Genomic DNA, 23,687 nt, shown 5'->3' with positions numbered 1-23,687 from the left:
CGCGTATGTGTACGAGAGAAACGCGCATCGCTCAGCCCCCGACCACCCACCGTAACCGGGAACTCCCCGAAATTTTCCTCGCCCTCGCTTCTACCACGGTATTTTCCGTCATGGACGGCCCAAAGAATGTCATGCAGCTATGTCTCCGGCCCGCCCAGGACGAAGAGGCCATTTTCTGTCATGATTTTTTGTCATAGAAGTAGGAGCCCACCACATCTATGAGATACCGGGTTTTGTCACAACTATCGTCATAGAAGTGTCATAAGTATGACAGAATTTTTTTTCGTTCGGCCTAAAATGTCATGGATGTGTCTTTTTTTGTAGTGTCTACTGACGGTGTCCTAGAATAGGGGGTACTCACCACGTCGTCTCCCGATCAGTTGGATTGGGCCAAGGACCCCCATGGCCGTTTGCTCATGGGCCAGTTCGGACAGCCGATGTATACACGAGGAAGATTCCACAAGATTTGGCGATCAAGAAAAGTACTCCTCTCCACCAGCGTATTCGACTAGGACTCTTGTTATCCTAGGCCTCTGGTACATTATATAAGCCGAGGCCAGGCTAGTTGATAGAAAATCATAATCATACAGGCTAGGCTTCTAGCGTTTTAGCCATTATGATCTCGTGGTAGATCAACTCTTGTAATACTCATATTCATCAAGATCAATCAAGCAGGCAGTAGGGTATTACCTCCATAGAGAGGGCCCGAACCTGGGTAAACATCATGTACACTGTCTCCTGTTACCATCGACCTTAGACGCACAGTTCGGGACCCCCTACCCGAGATCCGCCGGTTTTGACACCGACAGTCGCTTCTCAATATTTTGCCAGCCTTCATTTTGCACTAAGTATGATCACTACTTGTGCATCCAAAAACCTTTAAACTAGTTATGCCACATGAGTCCACTATACTGATGCGTCCATTTTGCATCATGCTTTTATATTGATATTTATTGCATTATGGGCTGTTATTACACGTTATGTCACAATACTTATGCCTATTCTCTCTTATTTTACAATGTTTACATGAAGAGGGAGAATGCCGGCAGCTGGAATTATGGGCTGGAAAAGGAGCAAATATTAGAGACCTATTCTGCACAACTCCAAAAGTCCTGAAACTCCACGGGAATTATATTCAGAATATATCAAAAATATTGGGCGAAGGATGTACCAGAGGGGGGCCACCCACCATCCACGAGGGTGGGGGCGCGTCGTACCCCCCTGGGCGCACACCCTGCCTCATGGGCCCCCTGGCAGGCCTCCGGTGCCCATCTTTTGCTATATTAGGTCTTTCGTCCGAGAAAAAATCATAAGCAAGCTTACGGGACGAAACTCCGCCGCCACGAGGCGGAACCAATCTAGGGCTTCAGCAGATCTGTTCTGCCGGGGAAACTTCCCTCCGGGAGGGGGAAATCATCGCCATCGTCATCACTAATGATCCTCTCATCGGGAGGGGGTCAATCTCCATCGACATCTTCACCAGCACCATCTCCTCTAAAACCCTAGTTCATCTCTTGTATCCAATATTTGTCCCAAAGTCTCAGATTGGTACCTGTGGGTTGCTAGTAGTGTTGATTACTCCTTGTAGTTGATGCTAGTTGGTTTATTTGGTGGAAGATCATATGTTCAGATCCTTTATGCATATTAAGACTCCTCTGATTATGAACATGAATATGCTTTGTGAGTAGTTACGTTTGTTCCTAATGACACGGGAGAAGTCTTGCTATTAGTAGTCATGTGAATTCGGTATTCGTTCGATATTTTGATGAGATGTATGTTGTCTAGCCTCTAGTGGTGTTATGTGAACGTTGAATACATAACACTTCACCATTATTTGGGCCTAGAGGAAGGCATTGGGAAGTAATAAGTAGATGATGGGTTGCTAGAGTGACAGAATCTTAAACCCTAGTTTATGCGTTGCTTCGTAAGGGGCTGATTTGGATCCATATGTTTCATGCTGTGGTTAGGTTTAACTTAATACTTCTTTTGTAGTTGCGGATGCTTGCAATAGGGATTAACCATAAGTGGGATTCTTGTCCAAGAAAGGACAGCGCCCAAGCACCGGTCCACCCACATACCAAATTATCAAAGTAAAGAAAGTGAATCATATGAGCGTGATGAAAACTAGCTTGACGATAATTCCCATGTGTCCTCGGGAGCGCTTTTCTTCATATAAGAGTTTGTTAAGGCTTGTCCTTTGCTACAAAAAGGATTGGGCCATCTTGCTGCACCTTATTTACTTTCATTACTTGTTGCCCGCTACAAATTACCTTATCACAAAACTATCTGTTACCGATAATTTCAGTGCTTGCACAGAATACCATACTGAAAACCGCTTATCATTTCCTTCTGCTCCTCGTTGGGTTCGACACTCTTACTTATCGAAAGGACTATGATAGATCCCCTATACTTGTGGGTCATCAAGACTCTTTTCTGGAGCCGTTGCCGGGGAGCGAAGCACCTTTGGTAGGTGGAATTTGGTAAGGAAAAATTTATATAGTGTGCTGAAATTTACTGTCACTTGTTACTAAGGAACATAATCCTTTGAGGGGCTTGTTCGGGGTATCTTCACCCCGACTAGTAGAGCAAAGAGTTGATCCTCAACCTACTAAACCTACTGAAAATGTTTACTTTGAAATTCCTTCAGGTATGATAGAGAAACTGCTAGCTAATCCTTTTACAGGAGATGGAACACTACATCCCTATTTGCACCTGATCTATGTGGATGAAGTTTGTGGATTATTTAAGCTTGCAGGTATGCTCGAGGATGTTATCAAGAAGAAGGTCTTCCCTTTATCTTTAAAGGGAAATGCATTGACATGGTTTAGGCTATGTGATGATATGAGATTATGGAACTACAAATGATTGAAATTGGAATTTCATCAGAAGTTTTATCCTATGCATCTTGTTCATCATGATCATAATTATATATATAATTTTTGGCCTCGGGAAGTAGAAAGCATCGCTCAAGCTTGGGGGAGGCTTAATTCAATGTTATATTCATGCCCCAATCATGAGCTCTCAAGAGAAATTATTATTCAAAAAATTTATGCTCGCTTTCTCTCAACAATCGCTCCATGCTCGTTACTTCTTGTACTGGCTCTTTTATGATGAATACTATTGAATTCAAATGGGATTTATTGGAAAGGATTAAACGCAACTCTGAAGATTGGGATCTCGACGAAGGTAAGGAGTCAGGTATAACACCTAAGTTTGATTGTGTTAAATCTTTTATGGATACCGATGTTTTCCGTGAATTCAGCACTAAATATGGACTTGACTTTGAGATAGTAGCTTCTTTCTGTGAATCCTTTGCTACTCATGTTGATCTCCCTAAGGAGAAGTGTTTTAAATATACCTCCCATTGAAGTAAAAGTAGTTGCACCTATTAAAGTTGAAGAAAAGACTATCACTTATAATGATTCTGTTATTCCTACTGCTTATATTGAGTAACCGCCTTTCCCTGTTAGAATAAAGGATCATCCTAAAGCTTCAACTGTGGTCAACCAAAGTAAAATTAGGACACCCAAACCCCCTGAGCAAATTAAAGTTGAACCTAGTATTGCTATGGTTAAAGATCTCTTAGTTGATAATATTGATGGGCATGTTATTTACTTCTGTAATGAAGCTGCTAGAATTGCTAGACCTGATACTAAAAATAAACATAGACTTGTTGTAGGCATGCCTGTTATTTCTGCTAAAATAGGAGATCATTTCTATCATGGCTTATGTGATATGGGTGCTAGTGCAAGTGCAATACCTCATTCCTTATACAAAGAAATTATGCATGATATTGCACCTACTGAGTTAGAGGAAATTGATGTTACAATTAGGCTTGCCAATAGAGACACTATTTCACCAGTTGGGATTGTTAGAGATGTTGAAGTCTTGTGTGGTAAAGTCAAATATCCTGTTGATTTTCTTGTTCTTGGTTCTCCACAAGACGACTTCTGTCCCATCATATTTGGTAGACCCTTCTTGAATACTGTTAATGCTAGGATAGACTGTGAAAAGGATGTTGTTACTATTGGTTTGGGGGATATGTCTCATGAGTTTAACATTGCTAAATTTCATAGACAACCCCGTGATGAGGAATTGCCTAGTAAAGATGAAATTGTTGGTCTTGCTTCTATTGCCGTGCCTCCTAATGATAGTTTAGAACAATATTTGCTAGACCATGAAAATGATATGTTTATGAATGAAAGAAGGGAAATAGATGAAGTATTCTTTAAACAGGGACCTATTTTGAAACACAACCTGCCTGTTGAAATCCTAAGGGATCCTCCTCCACCCAAGGGCGATCCCGTGTTTGAGCCTAAACCATTACCTGATACTCTTAAATATGCTTATCTTGATGAGAAAAAGATATATCCTGTTATTATTAGTGCTAACCTTTCAGAGCATGAAGAGAAGAGATTATTGAAAACTCTGAAGAAGCACCGTGCTGCTATTGGATATACTCTTGATGATCTTAAGGGCATTAGTCCCACTCTATGCCAACACAAAATAAAATTAGAGAAAGATGCTAAACCAGTTGTTGATCACCAACGACGGTTAAATCCTAAGACGAAAGAAGTGGTAAGAAAAGAAATACTAAAGCTTCTGGAGGCAGGTATAATTTATCCCATTGCTGATAGTCAGTGGGTAAGTCCTGTCCGTTGTGTCCCTAAGAAGGGAGGTATTACTGTTGTTCCTAATGATAAATATGAATTGATCCCATAAAGAATTATTACAGGTTATAGAATGGTAATTGATTTCCGCAAATTAAATAAAGCTACTAAAAAGGATCACTACCCTTTGCCTTTTATCGATCAAATGCTAGAAAGACTATCCAAACATACACATTTTTGCTTTCTAGATGGTTACTCTAGTTTCTCTCAAATACCTGTGTCAAAAGAGGATCAAGAAAAGACCACCTTTACTTTTCCTTTCGGTACCTTTGCTTATAGACGTATGCCTTTTGGTTTATGTAATGCACCTACTACCTTTCAAAGATGCATGATGGCTATATTCTCTGACTTCTGTGAAAAGATTGTTGAGGTTTTGATGGATGATTTTTCCATTTACAGAACTTCTTTTGATGATTACTCAAGCAACCTTTTGAGCGAGTTTTGCAGAGATGTGAAGAAACTAATCTTGTCTTGAATTGGGAGAAGTGCCACTTTATGGTTAATGAAGGTATTGTCTTGGGGCATAAAATTTCTGAAAGAGGTATTGAAGTTGATAAAGCTAAAGTCGATGCTATTGAAAAGATGCCGTGTCCTAAGGACATTAATGGTATAAGAAGTTTCCTTGGTCATGCCGATTTTTATAGGAGGTTCATTAAGGACTTCTCTAAGATTTCTAGGCCTTCAACTAATCTCTTAGAAAAAGATATTCCTTTTGTATTTGATGATGATTGCGTAGAAGCATTTGAGATACTTAAGAAAGCTTTGATTTTTGCACCTATTGTGCAGCCACCTGATTGGAATTTACCTCTTGAAATTATGTGTGATGCTAGTGATTATGCTATAGATGCTGTTCTAGGACAAATAGTTGATAAGAAATTAAATGTTATCCAATATGCTAGTAAAACTCTAGACAGTGCCTAGAGAAATTATGCTACTACTGAAAAATAATTATTAGCATTTCTATTTGCTTGTGATAAGTTCAAACCTTATATTGTTGATTCTAAAGTAACTGTTCACACTGATCATGCTGCTATTAAATATCTTATGGAAAAGAAAGTTGCTAAACCTAGACTTATTAGATGGGTTCTCTTGCTACAAGAATTTGATTTGCATATTATTGATAGAAAGGGAGCTGAGAACCCCGTTGCAGACAACTTGTCTAGGTTAGAGAATGTTCTTGATGACCCACTGTCGATGTCAAAACCGGCGGATCTCGGGTAGGTGGTGCCGAACTGTGCGTCTAAGGCGGATGGTAACAGGAGGCGGGGGACACAATGTTTACCCAAGTTCAGGCCCTCTCGATGGAGGTAATACCCTACTTCCTGCTTGATTGATCTTGATGATATGAGTATTACAAGAGTTGATCTACCACGAGATCATAGAGGCTAAACCCTAGAAGCTAGCCTATGATTATGATTGTTGTTGTCCTATGGACTAAACCCTCTGGTTTATATAGATACCGGAGGGGCTAGGGTTCCACAGAGTCGGTTACAAGGGAGGAGATCTGCATATCTGAATTGCCAAGCGTGCCTTCCACGCAAAGGAGAGTCCCACCCGGACAGGGGACGAAGTCTTCAATCTTGTATCTTCATAGTCCAACAGTCCGGCCAAGGTATATAGTCCAGCAGTCCGAGGACCCCCTAATCCAGGACTCCCTTAGTAGCCCCTGAACCAGGCTTCAATGACGATGAGTCCGGCGCGCAGATTGTCTTCGGCATTGCAAGGCGGGTTCCTCCTCTGAATACTCCATAGAAGATTTTGATCACAAGGATCGTGTCCGGCTCTGCAAAACAAATTCCACATTCCACCGTAGAGAGTATATTATTCCACTAATGTAATCTGCTGACAACTTTTCATAACATGGCGTCCTGCCGTGGCCCTGTCATTACAAACTGTTTTTCCCTACCTGCCACTGCACGTGTTGCGAGGAAGTTTTATTGGCACGTCTTGTCAAAGCAGAGATCGTGTTCCCCTTATCACGGGATTCTCATCAATACGGATATGGGTAACCCAACCGCGCCATCAATCGTGACGCTTGGGGAATAAGCGATTTTATGGGGCAAGTAGGGAGGCGCACAGTTTTTACTGCCCTTATAAAGGGACAAGGGCTCCTCTTTTTCACCCACGCCTTCTTCTTCCCTGCCCATCCATTCTCGTGTACTCGAGCTCCAGCGCCCAAGTTCTCATTTTCTCCGCAAAACCATTCCAAACATGTCCAGAGCGGGAGGCAAGTGGATGGTCTCCTTCGTTATGGAGGAGAACATTACGAAGCTCCGGGAAGCCGGATACCTGGCCGCAGACATCGCGCACCAGCTCCCAGACGCGGGGCAGATCGTCCCTACTCCAAAACCCCACGAGAGGGTTGTATTCCTTACCTACTTCGTCCGCAGGCTGGGATTTCCCCTCCACCCATTTGTCCGAGGGCTCATGTTCTACTACGGGCTGGACTTCCATGATCTAGTCCCCAATTTCATCCTCAACATCTCGGTGTTTATCGTCGTGTGCGAGGCCTTCCTCCGCATCAAGCCCCACTTCGGCCTGTGGCTGAAAACCTTCAACGTGAAACCGAAGGTGGTGGTCGGCTAGCAAGCGAAGTGCGGAGGCGCCATGGTGGGCAAAATGCCCAACGTCACTTGGCTCGAAGGCTCCTATGTGGAGACCATGAAGGGGTGGCAATCGGGGTGGTTCTACATCACCGAGCCGCGCGACACCAACTGGGTGGCGGCCCCTGAATTTCGATCCGGCATCCCCATGCGGCTCACCTCCTGGAAAGAGAAGGGCCTATCCTGGGGTTCATCGGTGGAGCTGACCGGACTCCAGAACCGTGTTAAAAACATGATAAGCAAGAAAATCAAGCTTGTCAATGTGGTCCAGGTCATGCTCTTCTGCCGGATCCTTCCGTGTCAAAGACGTGCATTCAATATGTGGGATTTCGACCCGACCAAGCACCAGACGCTGCGAGAGCTTTTCGACACGACGCACCAAGACGTCTGGAAAGTGTTGTTCAAGGCCGCTGAGGTACCTCCTCCCCATAACGAGGATCACGGACTCAGCGCAAAGCGCCCTGCCAATCTGGTAAGCTCTTTATATCTCATAGGATGTCCCTTTCTCCAGTATAATCATGTGAGGGATCTGAGCCTCCACGCTATTTTAGCAGGACTGGGTAGCGACAGCGGAGCGGATCGATTAACCGGCCCCACTGCCCGAAGATCCAACAAGGGCTCTCTTAACGGAGATGCTGGTTCTGGTGCTGCGACCTCTTGAGCTTGCGTTGGATTTCCCCGAAGAGGAGAGGATGATGCAGCAAAGTAGCGTAAGTATTTCCCTCAGTTTTTGAGAACCAAGGTATCAATCTAGTAGGAGGCTACGCGCGAGTCCCTCGTACCTACACAAAACAATAGCTCAACGCAACAAACATGATTAGGGGTGTCAATCCCTTCACGGTCACTTACGAGAGTGAGATCTGATAGAGATGATAGATAATATTTTTGGTATTTTTGATATAAAGATGCAAGGTAAAATAAAAGGCAAAGTAAAAAAGCAAAGCAATAATAAAGTGATTGGAGATTGATATGATGAGAATAGACCCGAGGGCCATAGGTTTCACTAGTGGCTTCTCTCAAGAGCATAAGTATTTCTACGGTGGGTGAACAAATTACTGTTGAGCAATTGAAAAAATTGAGCATAGTTATGAGAATATCTAGGTATGATCATGTATATAGGCATCACGTCCGAGACAAGTAGACCGACTCCTGCTTGCATCTACTACTATTACTCCACTCATCGACCGCTATCCAGCATGCATCTAGAGTATTAATTAATGAAAACAGAGTAACGCCTTAAGCAAGATGACATGATGTAGAGGAATAAATTCATGCAATATGATAAATACCCCATCTTGTTATCCTCGATGGCAACAATACAATACGTGCCTTGCTGCCCTTTCTGTCACTGGGTAAGGACACCGCAAGATTGAACCCAAAGCTAAGCACTTCTCCCATTGCAAGAAAAACCAATCTAGTAGGCCAAACCAAACTGATAATTCGAAGAGACTTGCAAAGATAACCAATCATACATCAAAGAATTCAGAGAAGATTCAAATATTGTTCATAGATAAACTTGATCATAAACCCACAATTCATCGGTCTCAACAAACACACCGCAAAAGAAGATTACATCAAATAGATCTCCACAAGAGAGGGGGAGAACTTTGTATTGTGATCCAAAAAGAGAGAAGAAGCCATCTAGCTACTAACTATGGACCCGAAGGTCTGAGGTAAACTACTCATACTTCATCGGAGAGGCTATGGTGATGATGTAGAAGCCCTCCATGATGGATGCCCCCTCCTGCGGAGCTCCGGAACAGGCCCCAAGATGGGATCTCGTGGGTACAGAAGGTTGCAGTGGTGGAATTAGGTTTTTGGCTCCGTCTATGATCGTTTGAGGGTACGTAGGTATATATAGGAGGAAGGAGTACGTCGGTGGAGCTTCGAGGGGCCCACGAGGCAGGGGGGCGCCCTCCACCCTCGTGACCACCTCGTGGCTTTCTTGACGGAGGGTCCAAGTCTCCTGGGTGTTATCTGATGAGAAAATCAGGTTCCCGAAGGTTTCATTCCGTTTGGACTCCGTTTGATATTCTGTTTCTTCGAAACACTGAAATAGGCAAAAAAATAGCAATTCTGGGATGGGCCTCCGGTTAGTAGGTTAGTCCCAAAAGTAATATAAAAGTGGAAAATAAAGCCCAGTATAGTCCAAAACAGTAGATAATATAGCATGGAGCAATCAAAAATTGTAGATACGTTGGAGACGTATCAAGCGCCCTATGAGGCGCCGGAGAAGAAGGCCAAGAAGAAGGCCGCGGGGACCAGGAAAGGTCTCCAGCGCAAGGTTGTATCGGACTCATCATCTGATAACACCGAGGCGCCCTCCTCTCACGAAAACGAGGAGGAGGAAGAGGAAAGTTCTCCCCGCCCCCAGCCGGGGGAGACAAGAAAAGGAAGGACGCCCCATCTGGAGAGGCCGAAGGGTCCAAGAAGGGAAGGACCCTCCTTCTGGACTACTCCACAACAGCCGCTTACAGTGACGAGGAGTGGTTGCCCAGGGGCTTGCGAAGTCGTAAGTATCCGGATACCATAATAGTTATGGTATGTTTTATTTTATTGCTTCTTATCATGCCAAACATGATCATGCAGTCCATCCAAAGCCCATATCGACGTATCCTCTTCGGATGAGTCTTTGGGCCAGTCGGCGATGAACAACGATTCACTCCTGACTGCCACCTCCCCCAGCCCTACGGATGACGTCGAGGTGTTGTCTCAAAGGGTACTGAACCAAGGGGAGATAGTTATGGAGGCGCCCCGAGGAGACATCCCAGACGCTAGGCGCATGGGGGGCAAGACTCCCATGGGCTCTAATGACGGGGCCAGCAAGTTTGGCCCCCAGCCGAATACTGCGCCGGAACCTCCAGTGGTTCCGGATTCTGTCAGGTGACCCCTTGCTAAGGGGGGCGAGCCGTCTGTGCCGATGGCCTTTGTCCATCCAGAGGCATCGGACAATTTGCTGGAAGCGCTTCGCGGCGCTTCCATTGACGAAGAGCACCGCACTATCATGAGTGCGGTGGTCGAGAAGGTTAGGTGTGCCAAAAGCAGACTGACTGAAGCCTGTGCCAGCCTCCTAGCAGGCTTTGAGGTAAGTAATCAAATTATGAGAAAATGTTACATCATAGACAGTAGCCCCTGATGCTCTGTTTGGTGTTCACAAAGAAAGGCCGAACAGAGGATCAAATAATAAACACAGGAGTCTAATCAGAATATGTCTATGTGAATAAGCAGGCTTCGCTGCTGGCTGATGCCGCTTGTACGGCGGAGGTCTCTGCACTGAAGCGGGACCTTGAGTAGTCCGAGGAAGAGCTCGGCCTTACCAAGAGGTAGCTCGAAGAGAACAAAGCTAAGTGATACCCCGTCTATATATTGATAAAGAAAAAAAGAAGGTGGTTGTTAGATCATAGGATCGTCATAAATTTTGCTAGGGGCCACGACCGAAGTGGCGGCCCTGAAGAAGGCACTATCTGAGGCCGAAGACAAAGCGGCCAAGGAGCGCACCGAGTGCGAGAAGCAAGAGGCCCGATTCGGCGAGGTTCAGCAAGAGCTCCAGGATTTTGTCAAGAAGTACGAGTCCTTGGAGCGTGACTCTAAGACGCAGGGGTCCGAGCTTGCGAAGGCCCTCGAGAATGCACAAAATGCCAAGGCCAAAGCCCAAAAGGCCCTCCAGGAGATTCAGGCGGTCAAGAATATAGCGGTGGGTAAGGCATTCATTATGCAAAGCAAGCATGTGAAGGAAACATTCCTTTTACTTACCCGAATTCGGAGCTCTCCAGGAGCGTTCGCAGATCTACCCAGCAGCGTATCAGATGCCGCGGAGTTCCACCGGGCCGAGGAAGGGAGCTCGACAGAGAAGTTGTTCTGGTCTCAGTATATTGGGGCCGAACATTTGATGCCCTTGAGCGACCAGTTGAAGCAACTGGTCGAGCTTCACAAGGCGGCCGAACTGGCCATGAAGGGTCTCATAGTCCGGATGTGGCCTGGCGAGCCCCTGCCTGGCAGCTACTTCGGCCTGGTAAAGCGGCTTGTGAATGCCTGCCCACGGTTTGAAGTCATAAAGCGGTCCGTCTACAATGAAGGTGCGCACAGGGCCTTTGCCCGTGCGAAAGTGCACTAGGCGAAGATGGACGCCGAGAAGCTGGTGAAGGAGGGGCCGCCGGAGGGTAAGGAGCATCGCCACCCCAAAAAGTATTATGACAGTGTCCTGAAGGGTGCTCGCCTTGTGGTGGAGGAATGTGCTAAGGATGTAATATTTGAATGAATGTACTCATGTGATCCTGTAATATGAAAACGAGTTCATGTGCGCTATATAATGCTTGTTGATTTAAAATATTACCTTTTGTGCGGCCGTTTATAAAATCTGAGAGTTGGCTAGTCGTCGGCTTCTGCCCCCATGTAACTAGTACTGAGGTGTTCGGGATATATCTTAAACACTCTTTATCCAAGAATTTTGGTCCTTTAAGGAGGTGTTTAGCGCAGCGAACAAGGCAATCAGACTATAAAGCTTTATCACTCTCACTTAGCCATAGAAGTCTACAATTTTAAATTTTGGCAAAGCCCCTAGTATTCGGAAGGCCGAACTTGGGGCGCTATGTACGCCTAAATCGAACAAGGCCGACTCCTCGCTCGAAGGGGAAAAAATCTTTAAGGATTTGAGACCTCTCGAACAGCGACCAGCTCTCGCCGCATCATGACAGTCAGTTTTCAGCTTTCTCTACTGAGGTGCTCGTCCGGAAGAACAGGGACACAATCGCAGTAGTTCTCCTAGTGCTACCTTAGCCGATATAGCGGAACGTAAGGTACCAAAACATGGGAGCCGGGCAAACCCAACTATTGACCCAAGACATGATTCGGAGCTGATGCATATAATGCTATAAGTTCGGGGTGCCACACTGTCAAAAGTGTTCGGACTTTTCTTGCCGTGTTATGGGGTACACTGAAGCCCCTGGGGCACTGGACGTATCGGAATGTATGGGTGCAATTTGTCGTAAATAAGCAGACAGGGAAAAAAGATGAAGGAATGCAATAATGAGCTAATGATGTGCATTATTATTTAAATGATACGTCAAAGCGTATGTATACAAGTAGTGCAATAAGTAAAAATAGGACTATTTGACATGTCCTGTCCAAGGGCAAGCTGCGTGTGGGTATGTAAAACAGGTATAGCGATCGTTATCAGAGACCACCTGGGGATTCCCTTGTACGTCAAAGCTTCTTGCTTCCTTGGAGTTTCCTTCCCTTGACGGGTCCGATAATCAGACAATCGGAGAGGGCTTTCAGAGAATAGGGGCCTGAAAGGAAGAAAATGTTAAAGATATATGGGTCCTGAGGCGGTTGAGCCGCATTGTGGGCCATGCCATAGCCGTGCCTCCGCCTATGCCCATGGTATCTTGAGTGCGTAATTATGTACGCGCGGCATAAATTTCGCCGCCTGACTGGGGCTAGGATGGAGGCCGAATTGCTAGGCGAGCTCTGAACGTGCCGCGCGATCCTGTTGCAGGGTACTCCGGACTCTCTTGAAGGTGTCCGGGGGCTTTTTCGCTGAATTGGCGGTTTGTCTCAGAAGGCTGCTTTGCACTTCTGCTGCGAGGGCTGCAGTGTGCTCCTCGGTACAGAGCGAGCGTTTTGTGTTTCCATTAACTGTTATAACCCCGCGAGGTCCTGGCATTTTGAGCTTGAGGTATGCATAATGCGGTACCACATTGAATCTGGTGAATGCGGTTCGTCCGAGCAGTGCGTGATAGCCACTGCAGAAGGGGACGATATCGAAGATTAACTCCTTGCTTCGGAAGTTGTCCGGAGATCCGAAGACCACTTCCAGTGTGATTGAGCCCGTGCAACAGGCCTCTACACCTGGTATGAAACCTTTAAAGGTGGTTTTTGTGGGTTTGATCGTCGAGGGGTGTATACCCGTTTTGCGCACTGTATCCTGATAGAGGAGGTTCAGGCTGCTGCCACTGTCCATAAGGACTCGAGTGAGGTGAAATCCGTCAATGATGGGGTCAAGGACCAATGTGGCAGAACTGCCATGACGGATACTAGTGGGGTGGTCCCTGCGATCGAAAGTGATCGGACAAGAAGACCATGGGTTGAACTTTGGGGCGACTGGCTCCATCGCATAGACGTCTGAGGGAGTCCTGTATTAGGGGGTATCCGGACAGCCGGACTATACCCTTTGGCCGGACTATTGGATTATGAAGATACAAGATTGAAGACTTCGTTTCATGTCCGGATGGGACTCTCCTTGGCGTGGAAGGCAAGCTTGGCGATACGGATATGTAGATCTCCTCCGATTGTAACCGACTCTGTGTAACCCTAGCCCCCTCCGGTGTCTATATAAACTGGAGGGTTTAGTCTGTAGCACAACAACAATCATACCATAGGCTAGCTTCTAGGGTTTAGCTTCTACTATCTCGTGGTAGATCAACTCTTGTAATACTCATATCATCAAGATCAATCAAGCAGGAAGTAGGGTATTACCTCCATAGAGAGGGCCCGAACCGGGGTAAACATCGTGTCCCCTGCCTCATGTTACCATCCGCCTTAGACGCACAGTTCGGGACCCTGCTACCTCTTGAGCACTGCGTTGGATTTCCCCGAAGAGGAGAGGATGATGCAGCAAAGTAGCGTAAGTATTTCCCTCAGTTTTGAGAACTAAGGTATCAATCTAGTAGGAGGCTACACGCAAGTCCCTTGTACCTACACAAAAACAATAGCTCCTCGCAACCAACGTGATTAGGGGTTGTCAATCCCTTCACGATCACTTGCGAGAGTGAGATCTGATAGAGATGATAGATAATATTTTTGGTATTTTTGATATAGAGATGCAAAGTGAAAAGTAAAGAGGCAAAGTAAAAAAACAAGACAATAATAAAGTGATGGAGATTGATATGATGAGAATAGACCCGGGGGCCATAGGTTTCACTAGTGGCTTCTCTCAAGAGCATAAGTATTCTACGGTGGGTGAACAAATTACTGTTGAGCAATTGACAGAATTGAGCATAGTTATGAGAATATCTAGGTATGACCATGTATATAGGCATCACGTCCGAGACAAGTAGACCGACTCCTGCCTGCATCTACTACTATTACTCCACTCATCGACCGCTATCCAGCATGCATCTAGAGTATCAAGTTCAAGAAAATAGAGTAATGCCTTAAGCAAGATGACATGATGTAGCGGGATAGTTTCATGCAATATGATAAAACCCCATCTTGTTATCCTCGATGGCAACAATACAATACGTCCCTTGCTGCCCCTTCTGTCACTGGGAAAGCACACCGCAAGATTGAACCCAAAGCTAAGCACTTCTCCTATGGCAAGAAAAACCAATCTAGTAGGCCAAACCAAACTGATAATTCGAAGAGACTTGCAAAGATAACCAATCATACATAAAAGAATTCAGAGAAGATTCAAATATTATTCATAGATAGACTTGATCATAAACCCCATAATTCATCGGTCTCAACAAACACACCGCAAAAAGAAGATTACATCGAATAGATCTCCACAAGAGAGGGGGAGAACATTGTATTGAGATCGAAAAAGAGAGAAGAAGCCATCTAGCTAATAACTATGGACCCGAAGGTCTGAGGTAAACTACTCACACTTCATCGGAGAGGCTATGATGATGTAGAAGCCCTCCGTGATGACGGCCCTCTCCGGCGGAGCTCCGGAACAGGCCCCAAGATGGGATCTCGTGGATACAGAAAGTTGCGGCGGTGGAATTAGGTTTTTGACTCCGTATCTGATCGTTTGGGGGTACGTAGGTATATATAGGAGGAAGGAGTACGTCGGTGGAGCAACAGGGGGCCCATGAGGCAGGGGGGCGCGCCCTAGGGGGGGCCACCCTCGTGACCGCCTCTTTTGTTCCTTGGAGTAGGGTCCAAGTCTCCTGGATCATGTTCGGTGAGAAAATCACGTTCCCGAAGTTCTGTTTGGACTCCGTTTGATATTCTATTTCTTCGAAACACTGAAATAGGCAAAAAACAGCAATTCTGGGCTGGGCCTCCGGTTAATAGGTTAGTCCCAAAAATAATATAAAAGTGGAAAATAAAGCCCAATATAGTCCAAAACAGTAGATAATATAGCATGGAGCAATCAAAAATTATAGATACGTTGGAGACGTATCAGGCATCCCCAAGCTTAATTCCTTCTCTTCCTCGAGTAGGTAAATGATAAAAAGAGAATTTTTGATGCGGAGTGCTACTTGGCATAGTTTCAATGCAAATCTTCTTAATTGTGGTATGAATATTCAGATTTAAAAGAATCAAGAAAAAAGTTCATATTGACATAAAAATAATAATACTTCAAGCATACTAATAAAGCAATTATGTCTTCTCAAAATAACATGGCCAAAGAAAGTTATCCCTACAAAATCATATAGTCTGGCTATGCTCTATCTTCACCACACAAAGTATTTAAATCATGCACAACCCCGATGACAAGCCAAGAAATTGTTTCATACTTTAACATTTTCAAAACTTTTTCGATCTTCACGCAATACATGAGCGTGAGCCATGGACATAGCACTATATGTGGAATAGAATGGTGGTTGTGGAGAAGACAAAAAGAGGGGGAAGATAGTGTCACATCAATTAGGCGTATCAACGGGCTATGGAGATGCCCATCAATAGATATTAATGTGAGTGAGTAGGGATTGCCATGCAACAGATGCACTAGAGCTACAAGTATATGAAATCTCAAAAGGAACTAAGTGGGTGTGCATCCAACTCGCTTGCTCAAGAAGACCTAGGGCAATTTGAGGAAGCCCATCATTGGAATATACAAGCCAAGTTCTATAATGTAAAATTCCCACTAGTATATGAAAGTGAAAAAATGAGAGACTCTCTATCATGAAAATCATGGTGCTACTTTGAAGCACAAGTGTGGTAAAAGGATAGTAACATTGTCCCTTCTCTCTTTTTCTCTCATTTTTTTATTTGGGCCTTTTCCTTTTTTATGGCCTCTTTTTTTTTCTTTTTTTCTTTTTCGTCCAGAGTCTCATCCCGACTTGTGGGGGAATCATAGTCTCCATCATCCTTTCCTCACTTGGGACAATTCTCTAAAAATGATGATCATCACACTTTTATTTTTCTTACAACTCAACAATTACAACTCAATACTTGGAACAAAATATGACTCTATATGAATACCTCCGGCGGTGTACCAGGATATGCAATGAATCAAGAGTGACATGTATGAAAGAATTATGAACAGTGGCTTTGCCACAAATACGATGTCAACTACATGATCATGCTAGCAATATGACAATGATGGAGCGTGTCATAATAAACGGAATGGTGGAAAGTTGCATGGCAATATATCTCGAAATGGCTATGGAAATGCCATAGTAGGTAGGTATGGTGGCTGTTTTGAGGAAGGTATATGGTGGGTGTATGATACCGGCGAAAGGTGCGCGATATTAGAGAGGCTAGCAATGGTGGAAGGATGGGAAAAAGTGCATATAATCCATGGACTCAACATTAGTCATAAAGAACTCATATACTTATTGCAAAAATCTAGAAGTTATCAAAGCAAAGTATTATGCGCATGCTCCTAGGGGGATAGATTGGTAGGAAAAGACCATCGCTCGTCCCCGACCGCCACCCATAAGGAAGACAATCAATAAATAAATCATGTTCCGACTTCATCACATAACGGTTCACCATATGTGCATGCTACGGGAATCACAAACTTTAACACAAGTATTTCTCAAATTCACAACTACTCAACTAGCATGACTCTAATATCACCATCTTCATATCTCAAAACAATTATCAAGCATCAATCTTTTCTTAGTATTCAACGCACTCAAAAGAAAGTTTCACAAATCTTGAATACCAAGCATATTATTATTAAGCAAATTACCATGCTATTAAAGACTCTCAAAATAATCTAAGTGAAGCATGAGAGATCAATAGTTTCTTTAAAACAAATCCACCACCGTGCTCTAAAAGATCTAAGTGAAGCACATAGAGCAAAACTACATAGCTCAAAAGATATAAGTGAAGCACATAGAGTATTCTATCAAATTCCAATTCATGTATGGCTCTCTCAAAAGGTGTGTACAGCAAGGATGATTGTGGCACACTAACAAACAAAGACACAAATATTACAAGACGCTCCAAGCAAAACACATATCATGTGGTGAATAAAAATATAGCTCGAAGTAAAATTACCGATGGAAGTAGACAAAAGAGGGGATGCCTTCCGGGGCATCCCCAAGCTTTGACTTTTTGGTTTCCTTGGATTATCTTGGGGTTTCCATGGGCATCCCCAAGCTTAGTCTCTTGCCACTCCTTGTTCCATAATCCATCAAAAGAATTTACCCAAAACTTGAAAACTTCACAACACAAAACTTAACAGAAAACTCGTGAGCTCCGTTAGAGAAAGAAAACAAAAGACCACTTCAAGGTACTGTAAGGAACTCATTGTTTATTTATATTGGTGTTAAACCTACTGTATTCCAACTTCTCTATGGATTATAAACTATTTTACTAGCCATAGATTCATCAAAATAAGCAAACAACACACGAAAAACAGAATCTGTCAAAAACAGAACAGTTTGTAGTAATCTGTAACTAACGCAAACTTCTGGTACTCCAAAAATTCAGCCAAAATAGGATGACCTAGGCAATTTGTTTATTGATGAGAAGCAATTTTAATCAGTATTATATCACGTTCTGGTGAATTTTAATAATTTGGGCACTGAGCGCAAAGTTTCTGGAAATTACAGCAAGATCAAATAACTATCATCCAAGAAGTTCCTATAGGTTTAACTTGGCACAAACACTAATTAAAAGATAAAACCACATCTAAACAGAAGGTAGATGGATCCTTTATTACTAGGCAGAAAAATATTGGGTTGTCTCCCAACAAGCGCTTTTCTTTAAAGCCTTTTTAGCTAGGCATTGAGATTTCAGTGATGCTCACATGAAAGACAAGAATTGAAGCACAAATAGAGCATCATATAACATGTGACAAACACATCTAAGTCTAACATACTTCCTATGCATAGGCATCTTATAGGCAAACAAATTTGCAAGGCAAGCAAAAACTAGCATATGCAAGGAAGAAGAAAGAAACAATAGCAATCTCAACATAACGAGAGGTAATTTATTATCATGAAAATTTCTACGACCATATTTTCCTCTCTCATAATAATTACATGTGGGATCATAAGAAAATTCAAAAAAATAGCTATCACAAAAAATATTTTCAACATGATCCACATGCATGCAAAGTTGACACTCTTCCGAAATAGTGGGATTAACATTAACTAAAGTCGTGACCTCTCCAAACCCACTTTTATCAAAAATTTCACAAGATTGAATATTCTCCAAATATGTGGGATATAAAGTTGACACTCTTCCAAACCCACTTTCAATATTATTGCAAACAATATTATCAATCTCATATTCATCACGGGGATTAAATAAATTTTTAGGATCATAAGAAGAATCACCCCAATCATGATCATTGCAACAAGTAGTAGACATAGCAAAACTAGCATCCCCAAGCTTAGGGTGTTGCATATTATTAGCACAATTGACATCAAGAGAATTTATAGTAAAATCATTGCGATCATGCTTTTCATCGAAGGAACTATCAAGTATGGGTGCAATAGCAACGATCTCATGTTTAACAAAAGGAACTATATCAAATTCATCTTCATAAATATTGGCATCATGGCCACAAGAATAGCAAGCATCATGTTCATCAAGGGATATTTCAACCAAATCATCGGAATCATCATTATCTATAGATTCATGCATATCATTATTTTCTTCCAAAGCAACGGTCATTCTTTCAATAAATTCTTGGACATAGACATTGTGAACAAGGTTTTCATTGCAATATTTAAGTATGACAGAATTTTCAGATTTGTTGAGAGTAAAATCATACTTTTCAATCAAAGAAGCAACTTCATGAGCACCCTTAAAAACGACAAATTCTTCAATTTGTTCGATATCATAGTAACTATAAACACCCTTTGCATAAGAAGATAAGATTTCATTATCATTGAACTCACATAGGTAGGGAAGGTGTTTTTTAGGGTTCTTAGAGCAACAAGTAAAATCACACATTTCACAAAGATTCCAAGCATAGCATAGCAAACTATTTATATGATACCATAAGAGCTTCCCTTTTTCAGACAAATGATGACGCGCAAAATGAGCATGCTCATCTAAGGATTTCCCATCAACTAGGCTAGTTGGGGTTTCAGCACGAGCGCATAAGGATCAAAGATGATCCAAGTAGAACACTTTAAGTGGATCCATATCAATAGATTTTTAGCAAGCAAAGATGCAATCATATAGAAGGCACAAGGAAACACAAACAAAGATACATACGGGAAGAAGGCGAACGAAAAAGAGAGGGCGAATAAAACGGCAAGGGTGAAGTGGGGGAGAGGAAAACGAGAGGCAAATGACAACTAATGTAATGCGGGAGATAGGGATTGTAATGGGTACTTGGTATGTTGACTTTTGCGCAGACTCCCCGGCAATGGCGCCAGAAATTCTTCTTGCTACCTCTTGAGCACTGCGTTGGATTTCCCCGAAGAGGAGAGGATGATGCAGAAAAGTAGCGTAAGTATTTCCCTCAGTTTTGAGAACCAAGGTATCAATCCAGTAGGAGGCTACACGCAAGTCCGTTGTACCTACACAAAAAGAATAGCTCCTTGCAACCAACGCGATTAGGGGTTTTCAATCCCTTCACGGTCACTTACGAGAGTGAGATCTGATAGAGATGATAGATAATATTTTTGGTATTTTTGATATAGAGATACAAAGTGAAAAGTAAAAGGCAAAGTAAAAAAGCAATACAATAATAAAGTGATGGAGATTGATATGATGAGAATAGACCCGGGGGCCATAGGTTTCACTAGTGGCTTCTCTCAAGAGCATACGTATTCTACAGTGGGTGAACAAATTACTGTTGAGCAATTGCCAGAATTGAGCATAGTTATGAGAATATCTAGGTATGATCATGTATATAGGCATCACGTCTGAGACAAGTAGACCGACTCCTGCCTGCATCTACTACTATTACTCCACTCATCGACCGCTATCCAGGATGCATCTAGAGTATGAAGTTCAAGAAAACAGAGTAACGCCTTAAGCAAGATGACATGATGTAGAGGGATAGTTTCATGCAATATGATAAAACCCCCATCTTGTTATCCTCGATGGCAACAATACAATACGTGCCTTGCTGCCCCTTCTGTCACCGGGAAAGGACACCGCAAGATTGAACCCAAAGCTAAGCACTTCTCCCATGGCAAGAAAAACCAATCTAGTAGGCCAAAGCAAATTGATAATTCGAAGAGACTTGCAAAGATAACGAATCATACATAAAAGAATTTAGAGAAGATTCAAACATTATTCATAGATAGACTTGATCATAAACCCACAATTCATCGATCTCAACAAACACACCGCAAAAAGAAGATTACATCGAATAGATCTCCACAAGAGAGGGGGAGAACATTGTATTGAGTTCCAAAAAGAGAGAAGAAGCCATCTAGCTAATAACTATGGACCAGAAGGTCTGAGGTAAACTACTCACACTTCATCGGAGAGGCTATGATGATGTACAAGCCCTCCGTGATGACGGCCCTCTCCGGCGGAGCTTCGGAACCTGCCCCAAGATGGGATCTCGTGGATACAGAAAGTTGCGGCGGTGGAATTAGGTTTTTGGCTCCGTATCTGATCGTTTGGGGGTACGTAGGTATATATAGGAGGAAGGAGTACGTCGGTGGAGCAATAGGGGCCCACGACACAAGGGGCGCGCCCTAGGGGGGGCCCACCCTCGTGACCGCCTCTTTTGTTCCTTGGAGTAGGGTCCAAGTCTCCTGGATCACGTTCGGTGAGAAAATCACGTTCCCGAAGGTTTCATTCCGTTTGGACTCCATTTGATATTCTGTTTCTTCGAAACACTGAAATAGGCAAAAAAAACAGCAATTCTGGGTTGGGCCTCCGGTTAATAGGTTAGTCCCAAAAATAATATAAAAGTGGAAAATAAAGCCCAATATAGTCCAAAATAGTAGATAATATAGCATGGAGCAATAAAAAATTATAGATACGCTGGAGACGTATCAGACCCCCTACCCGAGATCCGCCGGTTTTGACACTGACATTGGTGCTTTCATTGAGAGTTCCACTGTGCCGTCGTCGTAAGGCTCGATGGCTCCTTCGATCATCGACAATGATGTAGTCTAGGGTGAGGTCTTCCTCCCCAGACAGATCTTCATATTCGGCGGCTTCGCACTGCGGGCCAACTCGCTTGGCCATCTGGAGCAGATCGAGGGCTACGCCCCTGGCCATCAGGTCAGATTTGGAAACTTAAACTACATGGCCGACATCCGCGAAGACTTGATCTTCGATGGATTCGAGCCCATGCCAGGTGCGCTGCATGATCACGACGAGCATGATTTAGCTCTGCCGTTGGACGGCGTTCAGGAGATCGCACCAGCAACAACTCCGGCCTTCAATCCGGAACAGATTGCGCCATCCGAGGACGGGCGGATAGACCCCGCCATGGAGGCCGCACTCTCAGTGGCGATTGAGCCGGATACTGACTCTACCCCTCACGAGAGACGTGATGCCGAACCTATAGACTTGTCTCCGGCCATGGACTCTGAACCGCCTGCGCCCGTGCCTGTCGAATCCGACTAAGCGCCGGTCATGGAGTTCACCTCCACGGATATCTTTCAGCACTTGCCCTTCGGCGATGTACTAAACTCGTTAAGGTCTCTCTCTTTGTCAGGAGAACCTTGGCCGAACTATGTCCGGCTAGAATGGGATGCGGACGATGAAGAAATTCACGCCCCACCCACCACCCACTTAGTAGCCACTGTCGATGATCTAACCAACATGCTCGACTTCTACTCCAAAGACATCGATGGTATGGACAACGATGATGGAGACGAACAAGAGCCACTGCCCACGGGGCACTGGACCGCCACCTCATCATATGATATATACATGGTGGATACACCCAAAGAAGGCAATGGCGACAAGACACCAGAGGATGACCCCTCCAAGAAGCAACCTAAGTGCCGACGTCAGCGGCGCCGCTCCAAGTCTCGCCACAGCAAAATCGGTGATACCGGCACAGGAGATAATAGTACTCCGGACAGTGCCGAAGACGATGACAATCCCCACCAGCAGGATCCAGAGCCGGAGGATGAACAAGCCAGCCCTCCGGAGCGAGCGGCAGAGGGAGAGGAGGACAATTACATGCCTCCCTCCGAAGACGAAGTGAGCCTCGAAGACAAAGAATTCGTCGTACCTGAGGATCCAGTCGAGCAGGAGCGCTTCAAGTGCCGGCTTATAGCCACAGCGAATAGCCTGAAGAAAAAACAACAACAGCTTCGAGCTGATCAGGACTTGCTAGCAGATAGATGGACTGAAGTCCTTGCGGCCAAGGAATACGAACTCTAACACCCCTCCAAGGGTCACCCAAAGCGCAGGTTGCTACCCCGACTTGAGGAGGAAGCATTAAAACCTACATCACCAGCGTATGACGCAGCTGATCGGCCACCTTGTGGCCGAGACAGAGAGGCATTTCAGCCAGAAATTTAGCCCGCACCCCGCCGCCACTCAAACAAACATACCAAGGCACCGGGAAACACGCGAGACCTGCGAGATGTATTGGAAGATAGGGAAAAACACGCAAGATCGATCTATGGATCACAAGGGCGCGCCCCTACGCGGGACGGTGACCGTCACGCCGGATACAGTAAAAGTAAATCCGGCCGGGCCGAATACAGCAGGCAAGACTCATACGAGTTGCGCCGCGATATAGCCCAGCACAGAGGCACCGCACACCCCCTATGCTTCATTGACGAAGTAATGGATCACGAATTCCTAGAGGGTTTTAAACCCGTAAATATCGAATCATACGATGGTACAACAGATCCCGCGGTATGGATCAAGGACTTCCTCCTCCACATCCACATGGATCGCGGCGATGATCTACATGCCATCAAGTACCTCCCGTTAAAACTTAAAGGACCAGCTCGGCATTGGCTGAATAGCTTGCCAGCAGACTCCGTCGGTTGTTGGGAGGATCTGGAAGACGCATTCCTCGACAACTTCCAGGGCACTTATGTACGACCACTAGATGCCGATGACTTGAGCCACATAATTCAGCAGCCAGGGGAATCGGCCAGGCAATTCTGGATGCGGTTCTTAACCAAGAAGAATCAAATTGTCGACTATCCGGATGCAGAGGCCCTAGCGGCATTTAAGCACAACATCCGTGACGAGTGGCTCGCCCGGCACCTCGGCCAGGAAAAGCCGAAATCGATGGTGGTACGTCCATTTTGCATCATGCTTTTATATCGATATTTATTGCATTATGGGATGTTCTTACATGTTATGTCACAATACTTATGGCTATTCTCTC

The sequence above is a fragment of the Triticum aestivum genome, chromosome 2A (genome assembly GCF_018294505.1).
Source record: "Triticum aestivum cultivar Chinese Spring chromosome 2A, IWGSC CS RefSeq v2.1, whole genome shotgun sequence".
Classification (NCBI taxonomy): Eukaryota; Viridiplantae; Streptophyta; class Magnoliopsida; order Poales; family Poaceae; genus Triticum; species Triticum aestivum.
Note: the sequence above shows the minus strand (reverse complement) of the source record.